The sequence below is a fragment of the Cupressus sempervirens genome, chromosome 7 (genome assembly GCF_028749045.1).
Source record: "Cupressus sempervirens isolate cs-2001-9-10 chromosome 7, ASM2874904v1, whole genome shotgun sequence".
Lineage (NCBI taxonomy): Eukaryota > Viridiplantae > Streptophyta > Pinopsida > Cupressales > Cupressaceae > Cupressus > Cupressus sempervirens.
In genome coordinates, this window is record NC_143124.1 from 689,053,956 (window position 1) to 689,076,417 (window position 22,462).

The following is a 22,462-nucleotide window of genomic DNA, read 5'->3' on the forward strand; positions in this document are numbered from 1 at the left end:
GCCCCACCATGGTGACTCTTTGAGCCCGCTCGCCGGGTCGCCTCACCAAGTCGACTCGAGTACGTTGCCAAGTCGACTCTTTAAGTTCGCTCGCCGGATCGACTCGCCAAGTCAGCTCACCATGTCATCTCAACGAACCAACTCGCCGAGTCGCCTCACCACGTCGGCTCTCTAATACCACTCGCCAAGTCGCCCCACCAACTCGCCCCGTTAGGCCCACTCACCACATCGCCCCGTTAGGCCCACTCTCTCCAAGTGGACACTTTAAGTCTGCTCATAAAGTCGAGCAACCAAGTACTCTCACCAAGTCGACTCTTTAAGTCCTTTCATCGAGTCACCCCACCGAGTACTCTCACCAAGTCAACTCTTTAGGTCCGTTCATCAAGTCACCCCGCCAAGTCGACCCTCTAAGTTCGTTCATCGAGTCACCCGACCAAGTCGAATGTTTAAGTCCTTTCATCAAGTCACCCCGCCAAGCCGACTCTTTAAGTCCGTTCATCATTTCACCAGAACAACTACTCTCACCAAGTCGACTCTATAAGTCTGTTCATCAAGTCGGCCCACCAAGTACTCCCACCAAGTCGACTCTTTAAGTCCGTTCATCAGTTCACCCCGCCAAGTACTCTCACCAAGTCAACTCTTTAGGTCCGTTCATCAAGTCACCCCGCCAAGTCGACCCTTTAAGTCCGTTCATCAAGTCGCCCCGCCGAGTTGCTTCTCTAAGCCCACTCACCGTGTCAGCTCACCAAGTCAGTTGTTCAAGTACGTTGCCAAGTCAACTCTTTAAGTTCGCTCGCCAGGTCAGCCCGCCCAAGTCACCTCTTTAAGTTCGTTCGCCAGGTCAGCCCGCCCAAGTCGCATCAGCGGGCTAACTCGCCGAGTCACCTCATGAAGTTGACTCTTTAAGTGCGCTCACCAAGTCAGCTCACCAAGTCGACTCACCATCTCGCCTCGATAAGTTGGCTTGCCGAGTTACCCCACCAAGTCGTCGCCTCTTCAAGCCTGCTCACCGTGTCAGCTCGTCAGGTCGGCTCACCAAGTCGACTAATCAAGTAGGCCCACCAAGTCGCCTCAAGGATAGCTCCTCACCATGAGTCGCCTCACCATGTTGACTCAATGAGTCGCCTCACCATGTTGACTCTTTGAGCCCGCTCGCCGGGTCGCCTCACCAAGTCGACTCGAGTACGTTGCCAAGTCGACTCTTTAAGTTCGCTCGCCGGGTTGACTCGCCAAGTCAGCTCACCATGTCATCTCAACGAACCAACTCGCCGAGTCGCCTCACCACGTCGGCTCTCTAATAACACTCGCCAAGTCGCCCCACCAACTCGCCCCGTTAGGCCCACTCACCACATCGCCCCGTTAGGCCCACTCTCACCAAGTGGACTCTTTAAGTCTTCTCATAAAGTCGAGCCACCAAGTACTCTCACCAAGTCGACTCTTTAAGTCCTTTCATCGAGTCACCCCACCAAGTACTCTCACCAAGTCAACTCTTTAGGTCCGTTCATAGAGTCACCCCACCAAGTCGACCCTTCAAGTGCGTTCATCAAGTCACCCCACCAAGTCGACTCTTTAAGTTCATTCATCAAGTCACCCCGCCAGGTCAGCCCACAAATTACTCTCTCCAAGTCGACTCTTTAAGTTTGTTCATCAATTCACCCCGCCAGGTCGGCCCACCGAGTGGACTCTTTAAGTTCGTTCATGAAGTCACTCTGCCAAGTCGGCCCACCAGGTCGACTCTTTAAGTTCGTTCATCAAGTCACCCCGCCAGGTCAGCCCACCAACTACTCTCACCAAGTCGACTCTTTAAGTTTTCTCACCAAGTCACCCCGCCAGGTCGGCCCACCAAGTACTCTCACCAGGTCGACTCTTTAGGTTTGTTCATCAGGTCACCCCACCGAGTACTCTCACCAAGTCGACTCTTTAAGTTCGTTCATCAAGGCGCCCCGCCAGGTCGGCCCACCAACTACTCTCACCAAGTCGACCCTTTAAGTTCGGTCATCAACTCACCCCGCCAGCTCGGCCCACCAAAGTACTCTCACAAAGTCGACTCTTTAGGTTCGTTCATCAATTCACCCCGCCAGCTCGGCCCACCAAGTTCTCTCACCAGGTCGACTCTTTAAGTTCGTTCATCAAGTCACCCCGCCAGTTCGACCCACCAAGTACTCTCACAAAGTCGACTCTCTAAGTTCGTTCATCAAGTCACCCTGCCAGGTCAGCCCACCAAGTACTCTCACCAAGTCACCCCGCTAGTTCGACCCACCAAGTCGACCCTTTAAGTTCGTTCATCAAGTCACCCGGCCAAGTCGGCCCACCAAGTCGACTCTTTAAGTCCGTTCATCAAGTCACGTGACCAGGTCAGCCCACCGGGTACTCTCACCAAGTCGACTCTTTAAGTTTGTTCATCAAGTCGCCCGGCCAGGTCGGCCCACCAAGTACTCTCACCAAGTCGACTCTCTAAGTCCGTTCATCATGTCACCCCGCCAGGTCGGCCCACCAAGTCGAATCTTTAAGTCTGTTCATCAAGTCACCCCACCAAGTACTCTAACCAAGTCGATTCTTCAAGTGCGTTCATCAAGTCACCCGACCAACTACTCTCACCAAGTCGACTCTTTTACTATGTTCATCAAGTCACCCCACCAAGCACTCTCACCAGGTCAACTCTTTAGGTCCGTTCATAAAGTCACCCCACCAAGTCGACCCTTCAAGTGCGTTCATCAAGTCACCCCACCAAGTACTCTCACCAATTCGACTCTTTAAGTCTTTTCATCAAGTCACCACACCAAGTACTCTCACCAAGTCAACCCTTTAAGTCCGTTCATCAAGTCGCCCCGCCGAGTTGCTTCTCTAAGCCCACTCACCATGTCAGCTCACCAAGTCGGTTGTTCAAGTACGTTGCCAAGTCAACTCTTTAAGTTCGCTCGCCAGGTCAGCCCGCCCAAGTCGCCTCTTTAAGTTCGTTCGCCAGGTCAGCCCGCCCAAGTCACATCAGCGGGCTAACTCGCCGAGTCACCTCACGAAGTTGACTCTTTAAGTGCGCTCACCAAGTCAGCTCACCAAGTCGACTCACCATCTCACCTCGATAATTTGGCTTGCCGAGTTACCCCACCAAGTCGTCGCCTCTTCAAGCCCGCTCACCGTGTCAGCTCGTCATGTCGGCTCACCAAGTCGACTAATCAAGTAGGCCCACCAAGTCACCTCAAGGATAGCTCCTCACCATGAGTCGCCTCACCATGTTGACTCTTTGAGCCCGCTCGCCGGGTCGCCTCACCAAGTCGACTCGAGTACGTTGCCAAGTCGACTCTTTAAGTTCGCTCGCCGGGTCGACTCGCCAAGTCAGCTCACCATGTCATCTCAACGAACCAACTCGCCGAGTCGCCTCACCACGTCGGCTCTCTAATACCACTCGCCAAGTCGCCCCACCAACTCGCCCCGTTACGCCCACTCACCACATCGCCCCGTTAGGCCCACTCTCACCAAGTGGACTCTTTAAGTCTGCTCATAAAGTTGAGCCACCAAGTACTCTCACCAAGTCGACTCTTTAAGTCCTTTCATCGAGTCACCCAACCAAGTACTCTCACCAAGTCAACTCTTTAGGTCTGTTCATCAAGTCACCCCGCAAAGTCGACCCTCTAAGTTCGTTCATCGAGTCACCCGACCAAGTCGACTGTTTAAGTCCTTTCATCAAGTCACCCCACCAAGCGGACTCTTTAAGTTCGTTCATCAAGTCACCAGAACAACTACTCTCACCAAGTCGACTCTATAAGTCCGTTCATCAAGTCGGCCCACCAAGTACTCCCACCAAGTCGACTCTTTAAGCCCGTTCATCAGTTCACTCCGCCAAGTACTCTCACCAAGTCAACTCTTTAGGTCCGTTCATCAAGTCACCCCGCCAAGTCGACCCTTTAAGTCCGTTCATCAAGTCGCCCCGCCGAGTTGCTTCTCTAAGCCCACTCACCATGTCAGCTCACCAAGTCGGTTGTTCAAGTACGTTGCCAAGTCAACTCTTTAAGTTTGCTCGCCAGGTCAGCCCGCCCAAGTCGCCTCTTTAAGTTCGTTCGCCAGGTCGGCCCGCCCAAGTCGCATCAGCGGGCTAACTCGCCGAGTCACCTCACGAAGTTGACTCTTTAAGTGCGCTCACCAAGTCAGCTCACCAAATTGACTCACCATCTCGCCTCGATAAGTTGGCTTGCCGAGTTACCCCACCAAGTCGTCGCCTCTTTAAGCCCGCTCACCGTGTCAGCTCGTCAGGTCGGCTCACCAAGTCGACTAATCAAGTAGGCCCACCAAGTCGCCTCAAGGATAGCTCCTCACCATGAGTCGCCTCACCATGTTCACTCAATGAGTCGCCTCACCATGGTGACTCTTTGAGCCCGCTCGCCGGGTCGCCTCACCAAGTCGACTCGAGTACGTTGCCAAGTCGACTCTTTAAGTTCGCTCACCGGGTCGACTCGCCAAGTCAGCTCACCATGTCATCTCAACGAACCAACTCGCCGAGTCGCCTCACCACGTCGACTCTCTAATACCACTTGCCAAGTCGCCCCACCAACTCGCCCCGTTAGGCCCACTCACCACATCGCCCCATTAGGCCCACTCTCACCAAGTGGAATCTTTAAGTCTGCTCATAAAGTCGAGCCACCAAGTACTCTCACCAAGTCGACTCTTTAAGTCCTTTCATCGAGTCACCCCACCGAGTACTCTCACCAAGTCAACTCTTTAGGTCCGTTCATCAAGTCACCCCGCAAAGTCAACCCTCTAAGTTCGTTCATCGAGTCACCCGACCAAGTCGACTGTTTAAGTCCTTTCATCAAGTCACCCCGCCAAGCCGACTCTTTAAGTCCGTTCATCAAGTCACCAGAACAACTACTCTCACCAAGTCGACTCTATAAGTCCGTTCATCAAGTCGGCCCACCAAGTACTCCCACCAAGTCGACTCTTTAAGTCTGTTCATCAGTTCACCCCACCAAGTACTCTCACCAAGTCAACTCTTTAGGTCCGTTCATCAAGTCACCCTGCCAAGTCGACCCTTTAAGTCCATTCATCAAGTCGCCCTGCCGAGTTGCTTCTTTAAGCCCACTCACCATGTCAGCTCACCAAGTCGGTTGTTCAAGTACGTTGCCAAGTCAACTCTTTAAGTTCGCTCGCCAGGTCAGCCCGCCCAAGTCGCCTCTTTAAGTTCGTTCGCCAGGTCGGCCCGCCCAAGTCGCATCAGCGGGCTAACTCGCCGAGTCACCTCACGAAGTTGACTCTTTAAGTGCGATCACCAAGTCAGCTCACCAAGTCGACTCACCATCTCGCCTCGATAAGTTGGCTTGCTGAGTTACCCCACCAAGTCGTCGCCTCTTTAAGCCCGCTCACCGTGTCAGCTCGTCAGGTCGGCTCACCAAGTCGACTAATCAAGTAGGCCCACCAAGTCGCCTCAAGGATAGCTCCTCACCATGAGTCGCCTCACCATGTTCACTCAATGAGTCGCCCCACCATGGTGACTCTTTGAGCCCGCTCGCCGGGTCGCCTCACCAAGTCGACTCGAGTACATTGCCAAGTCGACTCTTTAAGTTCGCTCGCCGGATCGACTTGCCAAGTCAGCTCACCATGTCATCTCAACGAACCAACTCGCCGAGTCGCCTCACCACGTCGGCTCTCTAATACCACTCGCCAAGTCGCCCCACCAACTCGCCCCGTTAGGCCCACTCACCACATCGCCCCATTAGGCCCACTCTCTCCAAGTGGACACTTTAAGTCTGCTCATAAAGTCGAGCAACCAAGTACTCTCACCAAGTCGACTCTTTAAGTCCTTTCATCGAGTCACCCCACCGAGTACTCTCACCAAGTCAACTCTTTAGGTCCGTTCATCAAGTCACCCCGCCAAGTCGACCCTCTAAGTTCGTTCATCGAGTCACCCGACCAAGTCGAATGTTTAAGTCCTTTCATCAAGTCACCCCGCCAAGCCGACTCTTTAAGTCCGTTCATCATGTCACCAGAACAACTACTCTCACCAAGTCGACTCTATAAGTCTGTTCATCAAGTCGGCCCACCAAGTACTCCCAGCAAGTCGACTCTTTAAGTCCGTTCATCAGTTCACCCCGCCAAGTACTCTCACCAAGTCAACTCTTTAGGTCCATTCATCAAGTCACCCCGCCAAGTCGACCCTTTAAGTCCGTTCATCAAGTCGCCCCGCCGAGTTGCTTCTCTAAGCCCACTCACCGTGTCAGCTCACCAAGTCAGTTGTTCAAGTACGTTGCCAAGTCAACTCTTTAAGTTCGCTCGCCAGGTCAGCCCGCCCAAGTCACCTCTTTAAGTTCGTTCGCCAGGTCAGCCCGCCCAAGTCGCATCAGCGGGCTAACTCGCCGAGTCACCTCACGAAGTTGACTCTTTAAGTGCGCTCACCAAGTCAGCTCACCAAGTCGACTCACCATCTCGCCTCGATAAGTTGGCTTGCCGAGTTACCCCACCAAGTCGTCGCCTCTTCAAGCCCGCTCACCGTGTCAGCTCATCAGGTCGGCTCACCAAGTCGACTAATCAAGTAGGCCCACCAAGTCGCCTCAAGGATAGCTCCTCACCATGAGTCGCCTCACCATGTTGACTCAATGAGTCGCCTCACCATGTTGACTCTTTGAGCCCACTCGCCGGGTCGCCTCACCAAGTCGACTCGAGTACGTTGCCAAGTCGACTCTTTAAGTTCGCTCGCCGGGTTGACTCGCCAAGTCAGCTCACCATGTCATCTCAACGAACCAACTCGCCGAGTCGCCTCACCACGTCGGCTCTCTAATAACACTCGCCAAGTCGCCCCACCAACTCGCCCCGTTAGGCCCACTCACCACATCGCCCCGTTAGGCCCACTCTCACCAAGTGGACTCTTTAAGTCTTCTCATAAAGTCGAGCCACCAAGTACTCTCACCAAGTTGACTCTTTAAGTCCTTTCATCGAGTCACCCCACCAAGTACTCTCACCAAGTCAACTCTTTAGGTCCGTTCATAGAGTCACCCCACCAAGTCGACCCTTCAAGTGCGTTCATCAAGTCACCCCACCAAGTCGACTCTTTAAGTTCATTCATCAAGTCACCCCGCCAGGTCAGCCCACAAATTACTCTCTCCAAGTCGACTCTTTAAGTTTGTTCATCAATTCACCCCGCCAGGTCGGCCCACCGAGTGGACTCTTTAAGTTCGTTCATGAAGTCACTCTGCCAAGTCGGCCCACCAGGTCGACTCTTTAAGTTCGTTCATCAAGTCACCCCGCCAGGTCAGCCCACCAACTACTCTCACCAAGTCGACTCTTTAAGTTTTCTCACCAAGTCACCCCGCCAGGTCGGCCCACCAAGTACTCTCACCAGGTCGACTCTTTAGGTTTGTTCATCAGGTCACCCCACCGAGTACTCTCACCAAGTCGACTCTTTAAGTTCGTTCATCAAGGCGCCCCGCCAGGTCGGCCCACCAAGTACTCTCACCAAGTCGACCCTTTAAGTTCGGTCATCAACTCACCCCGCCAGGTCGGCCCACCAAAGTACTCTCACAAAGTCGACTCTTTAGGTTCGTTCATCAATTCACCCCGCCAGCTCGGCCCACCAAGTTCTCTCACCAGGTCGACTCTTTAAGTTCGTTCATCAAGTCACCCCGCCAGTTCGACCCACCAAGTACTCTCACAAAGTCGACTCTCTAAGTTCGTTCATCAAGTCACCCTGCCAGGTCAGCCCACCAAGTACTCTCACCAAGTCACCCCGCTAGTTCGACCCACCAAGTCGACCCTTTAAGTTCGTTCATCAAGTCACCCGGCCAAGTCGGCCCACCAAGTCGACTCTTTAAGTCCGTTCATCAAGTCACGTGACCAGGTCAGCCCACCGGGTACTCTCACCAAGTTGACTCTTTAAGTTTGTTCATCAAGTCGCCCGGCCAGGTCGGCCCACCAAGTACTCTCACCAAGTCGACTCTCTAAGTCCGTTCATCATGTCACCCCGCCAGGTCGGCCCACCAAGTCGAATCTTTAAGTCTGTTCATCAAGTCACCCCACCAAGTACTCTAACCAAGTCGATTCTTCAAGTGCGTTCATCAAGTCACCCGACCAACTACTCTCACCAAGTCGACTCTTTTACTATGTTCATCAAGTCACCCCACCAAGCACTCTCACCAGGTCAACTCTTTAGGTCCGTTCATAAAGTCACCCCACCAAGTCGACCCTTCAAGTGCGTTCATCAAGTCACCCCACCAAGTACTCTCACCAATTCGACTCTTTAAGTCTTTTCATCAAGTCACCACACCAAGTACTCTCACCAAGTCAACTCTTTAGGACCGTTCATCAAGTCACCTCGCCAAGTCGACCCTTGAAGTCCGTTCATCAAGTCACCCCACCAAGTCGACTCTTTAAGTCAGTTCACGAAGTCACCCAACCAGGTCGGCCCACCAAGGACTCTCACCAAGTCGACTCTCTAAGTCTGTTCATCAGGTCACCCCACCGAGTACTCTCACCAAGTCAACTCTTTAGGTCCGTTCATCAAGTCACCCCGCAAAGTCGACCCTCTAAGTTCGTTCATCGAGTCACCCGACCAAGTCGACTGTTTAAGTCCTTTCATCAAGTCACCCCGCCAAGCCGACTCTTTAAGTCCGTTCATCAAGTCACCAGAACAACTACTCTCACCAAGTCGACTCTATAAGTCCGTTCATCAAGTCGGCCCACCAAGTACTCCCACCAAGTCGACTCTTTAAGTCCGTTCATCAGTTCACCCCGCCAAGTACTCTCACCAAGTCAACTCTTTAGGTCCGTTCATCAAGTCACCCCGCCCAGTCGACCCTTTAAGTCCGTTCATCAAGTTGCCCCGCTGAGTTGCTTCTCTAAGCCCACTCACCATGTCAGCTCACCAAGTCGGTTGTTCAAGTACGTTGCCAAGTCAACTCTTTAAGTTCGCTCGCCAGATCAGCCCGCCCAAGTCGCCTCTTTAAGTTCGTTCGCCAGGTCGGCCCGCCCAAGTCGCATCAGCGGGCTAACTCGCCGAGTCACCTCACGAAGTTGACTCTTTAAGTGCGTTCACCAAGTCAGCTCACCAAGTCGACTCACCATCTCGCCTCGATAAGTTGGCTTGCTGAGTTACCCCACCAAGTCGTCGCCTCTTTAAGCCCGCTCACCGTGTCAGCTCGTCAGGTCGGCTCACCAAGTCGACTAATCAAGTAGGCCCACCAAGTCGCCTCAAGGATAGCTCCTCACCATGAGTCGCCTCACCATGTTGACTCAATGAGTCGCCTCACCATGGTGACTCTTTGAGCCCACTCGCCGAGTCGCCTCACCAAGTCGACTCGAGTACGTTGCCAAGTCGACTCTTTAAGATCGCTCGCCGGGTCGACTCGCCAAGTCAGCTCACCATGTCATCTCAACGAACCAACTCGCCGAGTCGCCTCACCACGTCGGCTCTCTAATACCACTCGCCAAGTCGCCCCACCAACTCGCCCCGTTAGGCCCACTCACCACATCGCCCCGTTAGGCCCACTCTCACCAAGTGGACACTTTAAGTCTGCTCATAAAGTCGAGCCACCAAGTACTCTCACCAAGTCGACTCTTTAAGTCCTTTCATCGAGTCACCCCACCGAGTACTCTCACCAAGTCAACTCTTTAGGTCCGTTCATCAAGTCACCCCGCAAAGTCGACCCTCTAAGTTCGTTCATCGAGTCACCCGACCAAGTCGACTGTTTAAGTCCTTTCATCAAGTCACCCCGCCAAGCCGACTCTTTAAGTTCGTTCATCAAGTCACCAGAACAACTACTCTCACCAAGTCGACTCTATAAGTCCGTTCATCAAGTCGGCCCACCAAGTACTCCCACCAAGTCGACTCTTTAAGTCCGTTCATCAGTTCACCCCGCCAAGTACTCTCACCAAGTCAACTCTTTAGGTCCGTTCATCAAGTCACCCCGCCAAGTCGACCCTTTAAGTCCGTTCATCAAGTCGCCCCGCCGAGTTGCTTCTCTAAGCCCACTCACCGTGTCAGCTCACCAAGTCGGTTGTTCAAGTACGTTGCCAAGTCAACTCTTTAAGTTCGCTCGCCAGGTCAGCCCGCCCAAGTCGCCTCTTTAAGTTCGTTCGCCAGGTCGGCCCGCCCAAGTCGCATCAGCGGGCTAACTCGCCGAGTCACCTCACGAAGTTGACTCTTTAAGTGCGCTCACCAAGTCAGCTCACCAAGTTGACTCACCATCTCGCCTCAATAAGTTGGCTTGCCGAGTTACCCCACCAAGTCGTCGCCTCTTCAAGCCCGCTCACCGTGTCAGCTCGTCAGGTCGGCTCACCAAGTCAACTAATCAAGTAGGCCCACCAAGTCGCCTCAAGGATAGCTCCTCACCATGAGTCGCCTCACCATGTTGACTCAATGATTCGCCTCACCATGTTGACTCTTTGAGCCCGCTCGCCGGGTCGCCTCACCAAGTCGACTCGAGTACGTTGCCAAGTCGACTCTTTAAGTTCGCTCGCCAGGTCGACTCGCCAAGTCAGCTCACCATGTCATCTCAACGAACCAACTCGCCGAGTCGCCTCACCACGTCGGCTCTCTAATAACACTCACCAAGTCGCCCCACCAACTCGCCCCGTTAGGCCCACTCACCACATCGCCCCGTTAGGCCCACTCTCACCAAGTGGACTCTTTAAGTCTTCTCATAAAGTTGAGCCACCAAGTACTCTCACCAAGTCGACTCTTTAAGTCCTTTCATCGAGTCACCCCACCAAGTACTCTCACCAAGTCAACTCTTTAGGTCCGTTCATAGAGTCACCCCACCAAGTCGACCCTTCAAGTGCGTTCATCAAGTCACCCCACCAAGTCGACTCTTTAAGTTCATTCATCAAGTCACCCCGCCAGGTCAGCCCACAAATTACTCTCTCCAAGTCGACTCTTTAAGTTCGTTCATCAATTCACCCCGCCAGGTCGGCCCACCGAGTGGACTCTTTAAGTTTGTTCATGAAGTCACTCTGCCAAGTCGGCCCACCAGGTCGACTCTTTAAGTTCGTTCATCAAGTCACCCCGCCAGGTCAGCCCACCAACTACTCTCACCAAGTCGACTCTTTAAGTTTTCTCACCAAGTCACCCCGCCAGGTCGGCCCACCAAGTACTCTCACCAGGTCGACTCTTTAGGTTTGTTCATCAGGTCACCCCACCGAGTACTCTCACCAAGTCGACTCTTTAAGTTCGTTCATCAAGGCGCCCCGCCAGGTCGGCCCACCAAGTACTCTCACCAAGTCGACCCTTTAAGTTCGGTCATCAACTCACCCCGCCAGGTCGGCCCACCAAGTACTCTCACAAAGTCGACTCTTTAGGTTCGTTCATCAATTCATCCCGCCAGCTCGGCCCACCAAGTTCTCTCACCAGGTCGACTCTTTAAGTTCGTTCATCAAGTCACCCCGCCAGTTCGACCCACCAAGTACTCTCACAAAGTCGACTCTCTAAGTTCGTTCATCAAGTCACCCTGCCAGGTCAGCCCACCAAGTACTCTCACCAAGTCACCCCGCTAGTTCGACCCACCAAGTTGACCCTTTAAGTTCGTTCATCAAGTCACCCGGCCAAGTCGGCCCACCAAGTCAACTCTTTAAGTCCGTTCATCAAGTCACGTGACCAGGTCAGCCCACCGGGTACTCTCACCAAGTCGACTCTTTAAGTTTGTTCATCAAGTCGCCCGGCCAGGTCGGCCCACCAAGTACTCTCACCAAGTCGACTCTCTAAGTCCGTTCATCATATCACCCCGCCAAGTCGGCCCACCAAGTCGAATCTTTAAGTCCGTTCATCAAGTCACCCCACCAAGTACTCTAACCAAGTCGATTCTTCAAGTGCGTTCATCAAGTCACCCGACCAACTACTCTCACCAAGTCGACTCTTTAACTATGTTCATCAAGTCACCCCACCAAGCACTCTCGCCACGTCAACTCTTTAGGTCCGTTCATAAAGTCACCCCACCAAGTCGACCCTTCAAGTGCGTTCATCAAGTCACCCCACCAAGTACTCTCACCAATTCGACTCTTTAAGTCTTTTCATCAAGTCACCACACCAAGTACTCTCACCAAGTCAACTCTTTAGGACCGTTCATCAAGTCACCTCGCCAAGTCGACCCTTGAAGTCCGTTCATCAAGTCACCCCACCAAGTACTCCCACCAAGTCGACTCTTTAAGTCAGTTCACGAAGTCACCCAACCAGGTCGGCCCACCAAGGACTCTCACCAAGTCGACTCTCTAAGTCTGTTCATCGGGTCACCCCACCGAGTACTCTCACCAAGTCAACTCTTTAGGTCCGTTCATCAAGTCACCCCGCAAAGTCGACCCTCTAAGTTCGTTCATCGAGTCACCCCACCAATTCGACTCTTCAAGTCCTTTCATCAAGTCACCCCGCCAAGCCGACTCTTTAAGTCCGTTCATCAAGTCACCAGAACAACTACTCTCACCAAGTCGACTCTATAAGTCCGTTCATCAAGTCGGCCCACCAAGTACTCCCACCAAGTCGACTCTTTAAGTTCGTTCATCAGTTCACCCCGCCAAGTACTCTCACCAAGTCAACTCTTTAGGTCCGTTCATCAAGTCACCCCGCCAAGTCGACCCTTTAAGTCCGTTCATCAAGTCGCCCCGCCAAGTACTCTCACCAAGTCGATCCTTTAAGTCCTTTCATCAAGTCACCCCACCAAGTCGACTCTCAAAGTCCGTTCATCAAGTCACTAGAACAAGTAATCTAACCAAGTCGACTCTTTAAGTCCGTCCATAAAGTCACCCCACCAGGTCGGCCCACCAAGTACTCCCACCAAGCCGACTCTTTATGTTCGTTCATCAGTTCACCCCGCCAAGTACTCTCACCAAGTTGACTCTTTAAGTCTGCTCATCAAGTCGAGCCACCAGGTACTCTCACCAAGTCGACTCTTTGAGTCCGTTCATCAAGTCGCCCCACCAAGTACTCTAACCAAGTCGATTCTTCAAGTGCGTTCATCAAGTCGCCCCACCAAGTACTCTCACCAAGTCGACTCTTTAAGTCCTTTCATCGAGTCACCCCGCCAAGTACTCTCACCAAGTCAACTCTTTAGGTCCGTTCATAGAGTCACCCCACCAAGTCGACCCTTCAAGTGCGTTCATCAAGTCACCCCGCCAGGTCGGCCCACCAAGTCGAATCTCTAAGTCCGTTCATCAAGTCATCGTCCCGATCTGGCCGAGCCGTTCTGGCCGAGCCATGCTGGCCGAGCCGATCTGGGCGAGCCATTCTGGCCGACCCGATCCTGCCGAGCCGTTCTGGGCAAGCCACGCTGGCCGAGCTGATCTGGGCGAGCCATTCTGGCCGAGCCGATCTGGGCGACCCGTTCTGGCCGAGCCGATCTGGGCGAGCCGTTGTGGCCGAGCCATGCTGGCCGAGCCGATCTGGGCAAGCCGTTCTGGCCGAGCCATGCTGGCCGAGCCGATCTGGGCGAGCCGTTCTGGCCGAGCCGATCTGGCCGAGCTCCAAAAACGGTGTCGTGGATGGCTGTTTGATCGCCTCTGTGCCAACTCGATCGGCACAACATTGGGAATGGTTCGACAGCGGTTGTCGTTCCAATGTGTCATCGGGATGTCTTGGAACGTGGCCTTCCAAGGGCGAGCTCGCGTCTAGCACTTGGATTGTGCTTCGTCACAAGTGAATGGGGAGATCTCTTTGTGAACGGCGGCATGGCGATTGCAAGAGAAAATTGACTTAGTAGTCGGAGCATTGGCATCGGGCCATTGTGACGGCCTTGCAATTTCTCTATAATTGCAACCTATGTTTGCGCAGTAGCAGAGTTTGCATGTATGATTGGGCTTTGTTCTTGACGGTTCCAAGTACTCTCACCAAGGCTGGGCGAGCCATGCTGGCCGAGCCGATCTGGGCGAGCCATTCTGGCCGAGCCGTTTTGGCCGAGCCATGCTGGCCGAGCCGATCTGGGCGAGCCGTTCTGGCCGAGCCGTTCTGGCCGAGCCGATCTGGGCGAGCCAATCTGGGCGAGTCGTTCTGGCCGAGCCATGCTGGCCGAGCCGATCTGGGCGAGCCGTTCTGGCCGAGCCATGCTGGCCGAGCCGTTCTGGCCGAGCCATGCTGGCCGAGCCGATCTGGGCGAGCCGTTCTGGCCGAGCCGATCTGGCCGAGCTCCAAAAACGGTGTTGTGGATGGCTGTTTGGTCGCCTCTGTGCCAACTCGATCGGCACAACATTGGGAATGGTTCGACAGCGGTTGTCATTCCAATGTGTCATCGGGATGTCTTGGAACGCGGCCTTCCAAGGGCGAGCTCGCGTCTAGCACTTGGATTGTGCTTCGTCACAAGTGAATGGGGAGATCTCTTTGTGAACGGCGGCATGGCGATTGCAAGAGAAAATTGACTTAGTAGTCGGAGCATTGGCATCGAGCCATTGTGACGGCCTTGCAATTTCTCTATAATTGCAACCTATGTTTGCGCAGTAGCAGAGTTTGCATGTATGATTGGGCTTTGTTCTTGACGGTTCCAAGTACTCTCACCAAGGCTGGGCGAGCCATGCTGGCCGAGCCGATCTGGGCGAGCCATTCTGGCCGAGCCGTTTTGGCCGAGCCGATCTGGGCGAGCCGTTCTGGCCGAGCCGTTCTGGCCGAGCCGATCTGGGCGAGCCGTTCTGGCTGAGCCATGCTGGCCGAGCCGATCTGGGCGAGCCGTTCTGGCCGAGCCATGCTGGCCGAGCCGTTCTGGCCGAGCCATGCTGGCCGAGCCGATCTGGGCGAGCCGTTCTGGCCGAGCCGATCTGGCCGAGCTCCAAAAACGGTGTCGTGGATGGCTGTTTGGTCGCCTCTGTGCCAACTCGATCGGCACAACATTGGGAATGGTTCGACAGCGGTTGTCGTTCCAATGTGTCATCGGGATGTCTTGGAACGCAGCCTTTCAAGGGCGAGCTCGCGTCTAGCACTTGGATTGTGCGTCGTCACAAGTGATTGGGGAGATCTCTCTGTGAACGGAGGCATGGCGATTGCAAGCGAAAATTGACTTAGTAGTCGGAGCATTGGCCTCGGGCCATTGTGACGGCCTTGCAATTTCTCTATAATTGCAACCTATGTTTGCGCAGTAGCAGAGTTTGCACGTTAGATTGGCCTTTGTTCTTGACAGTTCGAAGTACTCTCACCAAGGCTGGGCGAGCCATGCTGGCCGAGCCGATCTGGGCGAGCCATTCTGGCCGAGCCGATCTGGGCGAGCTCCAAAAACGGTGTCGTGGATGGCTGTTTGGTCACATTTTTCATTGAATTGGATTTTTAAGGGAGTTGTCCGCGCTGTCGCAGATTTCTAATGCAGAGCGAGCCTCGCACTAATAGCTTATATAGGAGAGGTTGTTGCCGCGAGCCTCTCCCATGCCCCTTTCATTGATTCAACATTGGTGTCTAGGCGGATCGGATTGTTGGCTTTTCAAACGGTGTATGCTGATGTTGAATGAATGAAAGGGGCATGAAGCGATCTCAGTGCTTTTCCTCGGCTCTCCTTTAGATCATGTTTTCCGATGACTCAATTTTGGAAAAGGTGAGGCAGCGGTTGCCGATCCATGGCGTGTGTTTTTGGTGGTTTTAAAACTTGATCTAAACGTGAGCCTTTGTCTAGCACTCCGGCGTTGCTTGGTATAATGGCAATTTGCTATGGGTGCTCGGCGCTCTAGCAATTTGTCATTGTGTACTTATCGCGGCTACATGGGAGCTTTAATATCGAAAGCTCTCGGCGAAAAATGGTGGCCGAGCCATGCTGGCGGACCCGATCTGGCTTAGCCATTTTCGTCGACCCGATTTGGCTCTCGTTTCTCACTCCATCGGCACAAATTCGGGAGTTGTTCGACAGCGGTTGTCGTTCCAATGTGTCATTGCGGTGATCTGGAGAGCGATGCTAAGTGCGAGAGCTTGCGTCTAGCATTTGGGGATGTTTGTGCAAGCGAGCAGGGGAGCTTCTCTTATCGGAACCTCTCCGTGGCCTTTGAATATAGACCCAGTGCCGACGATATCGATGGATACGAGCCTTGGATTATAAAATTGTTCAGCTAACATTGGTTTTTGTGAGAGATGGGTACGAAAGCACTTCCCGATCGATACGCGGGAGTTCCCTAAGATCGCCTCTGTGCCAACTCTATCGGCACAACATTGGGAATGGTTTGACAGCGGTTGTCGTTCCAATGTGTCATCGGGATGTCTTGGAACGCAGCCTTTCAAGGGCGAGCTCGCGTCTAGCACTTGGATTGTGCGTCGTCACAAGTGAATGGGGAGATCTCTCTGTGAACGGCGGCATGGCGATTGCAAGAGAAAATCGACTTAGCAGTCGGAGCATTGGCCTCGGGCCATTGCGACGGCCTTGCAATTTCTCTATAATTGCAAGCTATGTTTGCGCAGTAGCAGAGTTTGCATGTTAGATTGGCCTTTGTTCTTGACAGTTCGAAGTACTCTCACCGAGTCAGCAAGTCACCATGCTGGCGTAGCCGATCTGGGCGAGCTCCAAAAACGGTGTCGTGGATGGCTGTTTGGTCACATTTTTCATTGAATTGGATTTTTAAGGATTTTGTCCGCGCTATCGCAGATTTCTAATGCAGAGCGAGCCTCGCACTAATAGCTTATATAGGAGAGGTTGTTGCCGCGAGCCTCTCCCATGCCCCTTTCATTGATTCAACATTGGTGTCTAGGCGGATCGGATTGTTGGGTTTTCAAACGGTGTATGCTGATGTTGAATGAATGAAAGGGGCATGAAGCGATCTCAGTGCTTTTCCTCGGCTCTCCTTTAGATCATGTTTTCCGATGACTCAATTTTGGAAAAGGTGAGGCAGCGGTTGCCGATCCATGGCGTGTCTTTTTGGTGATTTTAAAACTTGATCTAAACGTGAGCCCTTGTCTAGCACTCCGGCGTTGCTTGGTATAATGGCAATTTGCTATGGGTGCTCGGCGCTCTAGCAATTTTGTCATGGTGTACTTATCGCTGCTACATGGGAGCTTTAATATCGAAAGCTCTCGGCGAAAAATGGTGGCCGACCCGATCTGGCTTAGCCATTTTCGTCGACCCGATCTGGCTCTTCTTTCTCACTCCATCGGCACAAATTCGGGAGTTGTTCGACAGCGGTTGTCGTTCCAATGTGTCATTGCGGTGATCTGGAGAGCGATGCTAAGGGCCGGAGCTTGCGCCTAGCATTTGGGGATGTTTGTGCAAGAGAGCAGGGGAGCTTCTCTTATCGGAACCTCTCCGTGGCCTTTGAATATAGACCCAGTGCCGATGATATCGATGGATACGAGCCTTGGATTCTAAAATTGTTCAGCCAGCTAACATTGGTTTTTGTGAGAGATGGGTATGAAAGCACTTCCCGATCGATTCGCGGGAGCTCCCTAAGATCGCCTCTGTGCCAACTCGATCGGCACAACATTGGGAATGGTCCGACAGCGGTTGTCGTTCCAATGTGTCATCGGGATGTCTTGGAACGCGGCCTTTCAAGGGCTAGATCGCGTCTAGCACTAGGATTGTGCGTCGTCACAAGTGAATGGGGAGATCTCTCTGTGAACGGCGGCATGGTGATTGCAAGAGAAAATTGACTTAGTAGTCGGAGCATTGGCCTCGGGCCATTGTGACGGCCTTGCAATTTCTCTATAATTGCAAGCTATGTTTGCGCAGTAGCAGAGTTTGCATGTAAGATTGGCCTTTGTTCTTGACAGTTCCAGGAGATGACCTCCGAAACTTTTGGATTGGGCCCCTTCAAGGTGAAATTCATCCAGTTGATCGGATGAGCTCGATGACCATTTCACTCCCTTGGCTCCATGAATTCAAATCCCATCCAGCTGCCGTGAAGCCATCCCGATTTTGCTATGCGAGGGCTCTCTCCCCAGAGTCGTTCTCTTTGCAACAACTTCTTTGGCAAAAAAAATTCGGAATGGTTCGGCAGCGGTTGTCGTTCCAATGGTGCCGTTGTGGTGGTTGCCTGGGCAGCGATCTGAAGGGCAAGCCGTCGTCTAGCAGTTGGGCTGCGCATCACGGGTGACAAGGGAGCCTTTGTAATCGGAAGCTCCCCGTGACCATTCGATGAGAAGAGCCATTGCTTGTGCGAGCAAGGACGAATGCAGCCTCGGATTCCAAAGGAAATCAACGACATCGGATCTATATATAAGAGCGGAATGAAGCAGCAGCCCGTTTGCCATGCGCGGCTCCCCAAAGTTGCTCGTCTCTCTCACTCCATCGGCACAAATTCGGGAGTTGTTCGACAGCAGTTGTCGTTCCAATGTGTCATTGCGGCGATCTGGAGAGCGATGCTAAGGGCGGGAGCTTGTGTCTAGCATTTGGGATGTTTGTGCGAGCGAGCACAGGGGAGCTTCTCTTATCGGAACCTCTCCGTGGCCTTTGAATATATAGACCCAGTGCCGACGATATCGATGGATACGAGCCTTGGATTCTAAATTTGTTCACAGCTAAGATTGGTTTTTGTGAGAGATGGGTACGAAAGCACATCCAGATTGCTACGCGGGAGCTCCCTAAGGTCGCCTCTGTGCCAACTCGATCGGCACAACATTGGGAATGGTTCGACAGCGGTTGTCGTTCCAATGTGTCATCGGGGGATGTCTCGGAAAGTGGGCTGGCCTTTCAAGGGCGAGCTCGTGTCTATCACTTGGATTGTGCGTCGCGTCGCAAGTGAATGGGGAGATCTCTCTGTGAACGGCGGCATGGTGATTGCAAGAGAAAATTGACTTAGTCGGAGCATTGGCCTCGGGCCACTGTGATGGCTTGGCAATTTCTCTTTAATTGCAACCTATGTTTGCGCAGTAGCAGAGTTTGCAAGTAAGACGGTCCTTGTTCTTGAGAGTTCCAGGAGATGACCTCCGGAACTTTTGGATTGGGCCCCTTCAAGGTGAAATTCATCCAGTTGATCGGATGAGCTCGATGACCATTTCAGTCCCTTGGCTCCATGAATTCACATCTCCTAACCGATGACAATCTTTTGCTCCTTAGACGACCTCATAATAAATTGGGTCGTGGATGGCTGTTTGGTCAGAATTTTCAACGATTTGGATTTTTATGGCGGATGTCGGCGTGTTCGCTAATTTCTAATGCAGAGCGAGCCTCGCACTAATAGCTTATATAGGAGAGGTTGTTGCCGCGAACCTCTCCCATGCCCCTCTCATTGATTCAACGGCGGTGTCAAGGCGGATGGAAATGTCAGATTTTGAAACGGTGGACGCCGACGTTGAATCAATTGGAGGGGCATGAAGCCCACCCTCGAGGTGCTATTCCTCGACTCTCCTTTAGATCATGTTTTCTTGTCACTCAGCTGGCGCAATTTCGGAAAGCAGTTGGGCTGCGCGTCACGAGTGACAAGGGAGCCTTTGTGATCGGAAGCTCCCCGTGGCCATTCGATGAGAAGAGCCATTGCTTGTGTGAGCAAGGACGAATGCAGCCTCGGATTCCAAACGAAATCAACGACATCGGATCTATATATAAGAGCGGAATGAAGCAGCAGCCCGTTTGCGATGCGCGGCTCCCCAAAGTTGCTATTCTTTCTCACTCCATCGGGGCACAAATGCGGGAGTTGTTCGACAGCGGTCGTCGTTCCAATGGTGTCATTGCGGCGAAATTTGTTCACAGCTAAGATTGGTTTTTGTGAGAGATGGGTATGAAAGCACATCCCGATTGCTACGCGGGAGCTCCCTAAGGTCGCCTCTGTGCCAACTCGATCGGCACAACATTGGGAATGGTTCGACAGCGGTTGTCGTTCCAAAGTGTCATCGTGGGATGTCTTGGAAAGTGGTGTTTCTTTCAAGGGCGAGCTCGCGTCTAGCACTTGGGTTGTGCGTCGCGTCACAAGTGAATGGGGGATGTCTTGGAAAGTGGTCTTTCTTTCAAGGGCGAGCTCGCGTCTAGCACTTGGATTGTGCGTCGCGTCACAAGTGAATGGGGAGATCTCTCTATGAACGGCGGCATTGTGATTGCAAGAGAAAATTGACTTAGTCGGAGCCATTGGCCTCGGGCCATTGTGACGGCCTCGCAATTTCTCTTTAATTGCAACCTATGTTTGCGCAGTAGCAGAGTTTGCATGTAAGATGGGCCTTGTTCTCGAGAGTTCCAGGAGATGACCTCCGGAACTTTTGGATTGGGCCCCTTCAAGGTGAAATTCATCCAGTTGATCGGATGAGCTCGATGACCATTTCAGTCCCTCGGCTCCATGAACTCACATCTCCTAACCGATGACAATCTTTTGCTCCTCTGCCGACCTCATAAAAAATTGGGTCGTGAATGGCTGTTTGGTAGGAATTTTAAAGGATTTGGATTTTTAGGGCGGATGTCGGTGTGTTCGCTAATTTCTAATGCAGAGCGAGCCTCGCACTAATAGCTTATATAGGAGAGGTGGTTGCCGCGAGCCTCTCCCGTGCCCCTCTCATTGATTCAACGCCGGTGTCAAGGCGGATGGATATGTCGGATTTTGAAATGGTGGACGCCGACGTTGAATCAATTAGAGGGGCATGAAGCCCACCCTGGATGTGCTATTCCTCGACTCTCCTTTTGATCATGTTTTCTTCTCACTCAGCTGGCGCAATTTCAGAAAAAAAGGTTTGGCAGCGGTTGCCATCCCTCACCGCGTCTACTTGGTGATTTTAAAACTCGATCTAAAACGGGAGCCCTCGCCTAGCACCTCCGTCCGGTGTTGCTTGCTCGGGTATTGCATAAAATTATGCCAACGGCGCGAATCCCCCAACGAATGCCTACGCTTGGACCCTCTCTTAGATCACCTTCTTCGATCACTCGACCGACGCAACTACGGAAGAGACTTGGCAGCGGTTGCCATTCTACAGCGCGTCTGTTCAGCAATTTTGAAGTTGATCTAATGGCAAGCCCTTGTCTCTAGCCATGAGGTGGGTGCTTGGCGCTCTAGCAAAATTTTTTGCGTGCCTATCGCGGCTACAATGGGAGAGGTGGTTGCCGCGAGCCTCTCCCGTGCCCCCCTCATTGATTCAACACCGCTGTCAGGGCGGATGGATATGTCGGATTTTGAAACGGTGGACGCCGACGTTGAATCAATTAGAGGGGCATGAAGCCCACCCTCGAGGGTGCTATTCCTGGACTCTCCTTTAGATCACGTTTTCTTGTCACTCAGCTGGCGCAATTTTGGAAAAAGGTTTGGCAGCGGTTGCCAGCCCTCACCGCGTCTACTCGGTGATTTTAAAACTCGATCTAAAACGGGAGCCCTCGTCTAGCACCTCCGTCTGGTGTTGCTCGGGTATTGCATAAATTTATGCCATCGGCGCGAATCCCCCAACGAATGCCTACGCTTGGACCCTCTCTTAGATCACCTTCTTCGATCACTCGACCGACGCAACTACGGAAGAGACTTGGCAGCAGTTGCCATTCTACAGCGCGTCTGTTCAGCGATTTCGAAGTTGATCTAATGGTGAGTCCTTGTCTCTAGCCATGAGGTGGGTGCTTGGCGCTCTAGCAAAATTTTTTGCGTGCCTATCGCGGCTACAACGGGAGAGGTGGTTGCCGCGAGCCTCTCCCGTGCTCCCCTCATTGATTCAACGCCGCTGTCAGGGCGGATGGATATGTCGGATTTTGAAACGGTGGACGCCGACGTTGAATCAATTAGAGGGGCATGAAGCCCACCCTCGAGGGTGCTATTCCTGGACTCTCCTTTAGATCATGTTTTCTTGTCACTCAGCTGGCGCAATTTCGGAAAAAGGTTTGGCAGCGGTTGCCAGCCCTCACCGCGTCTACTTGGTGATTTTAAAACTCGATCTAAAACGGGAGCCCTCGTCTAGCACCTCCGTCCGGTGTCGCTCGGGTATTGCATAAATTTATGCCATCGGCGCGAATCCCCAAACGAATGCCTACACGCTTGGACCCTCTGTTAGATCACCTTCTTCGATCACTCGACCGACGCAACTACGGAAGAGACTTGGCAGCGGTTGCCATTCTACAGCGCGTCTGTTCAGCGATTTCGAAGTTGATCTAATGGCGAGCCCTTGTCTCTAGCCATGAGGTGGGTGCTTGGCGCTCTAGCAAAATTTTTTGCGTGCCTATCGCGGCTACAACGGGAGAGGTGGTCGCCGCGAGCCTCTCCCGTGCCCCCCTCATTGATTCAACGCCGCTGTCAGGGCGGATGGATATGTCAGATTTTGAAACGGTGGACGGCGACGTTGAATCAATTAGAGGTGCATGAAGCCCACCCTCAAGGGTGCTATTCCTGGACTCTCCTTTAGATCATGTTTTCTTGTCAACTCAGCTGGCGCAATTTCGGAAAAAGGTTTGGCAGCGGTTGCCAGCCCTCACCGCGTCTACTTGGTGATTTTAAAACTCGATCTAAAACGGGAGCCCTTGTCTAGCACCTCCGTCCGGTGTTGCTCGGGTATTGCATAAATTTATGCCATCGGCGCGAATCCCCCAACGAATGCCTACACGCTTGGACCCTCTCTTAGATCACCTTCTTCGATCACTCGACCGACGCAACTACGGAAGAGACTTGGCAGCGGTTGCCATTCTCCAGCGCGTCTGTTCAGCGATTTCGAAGT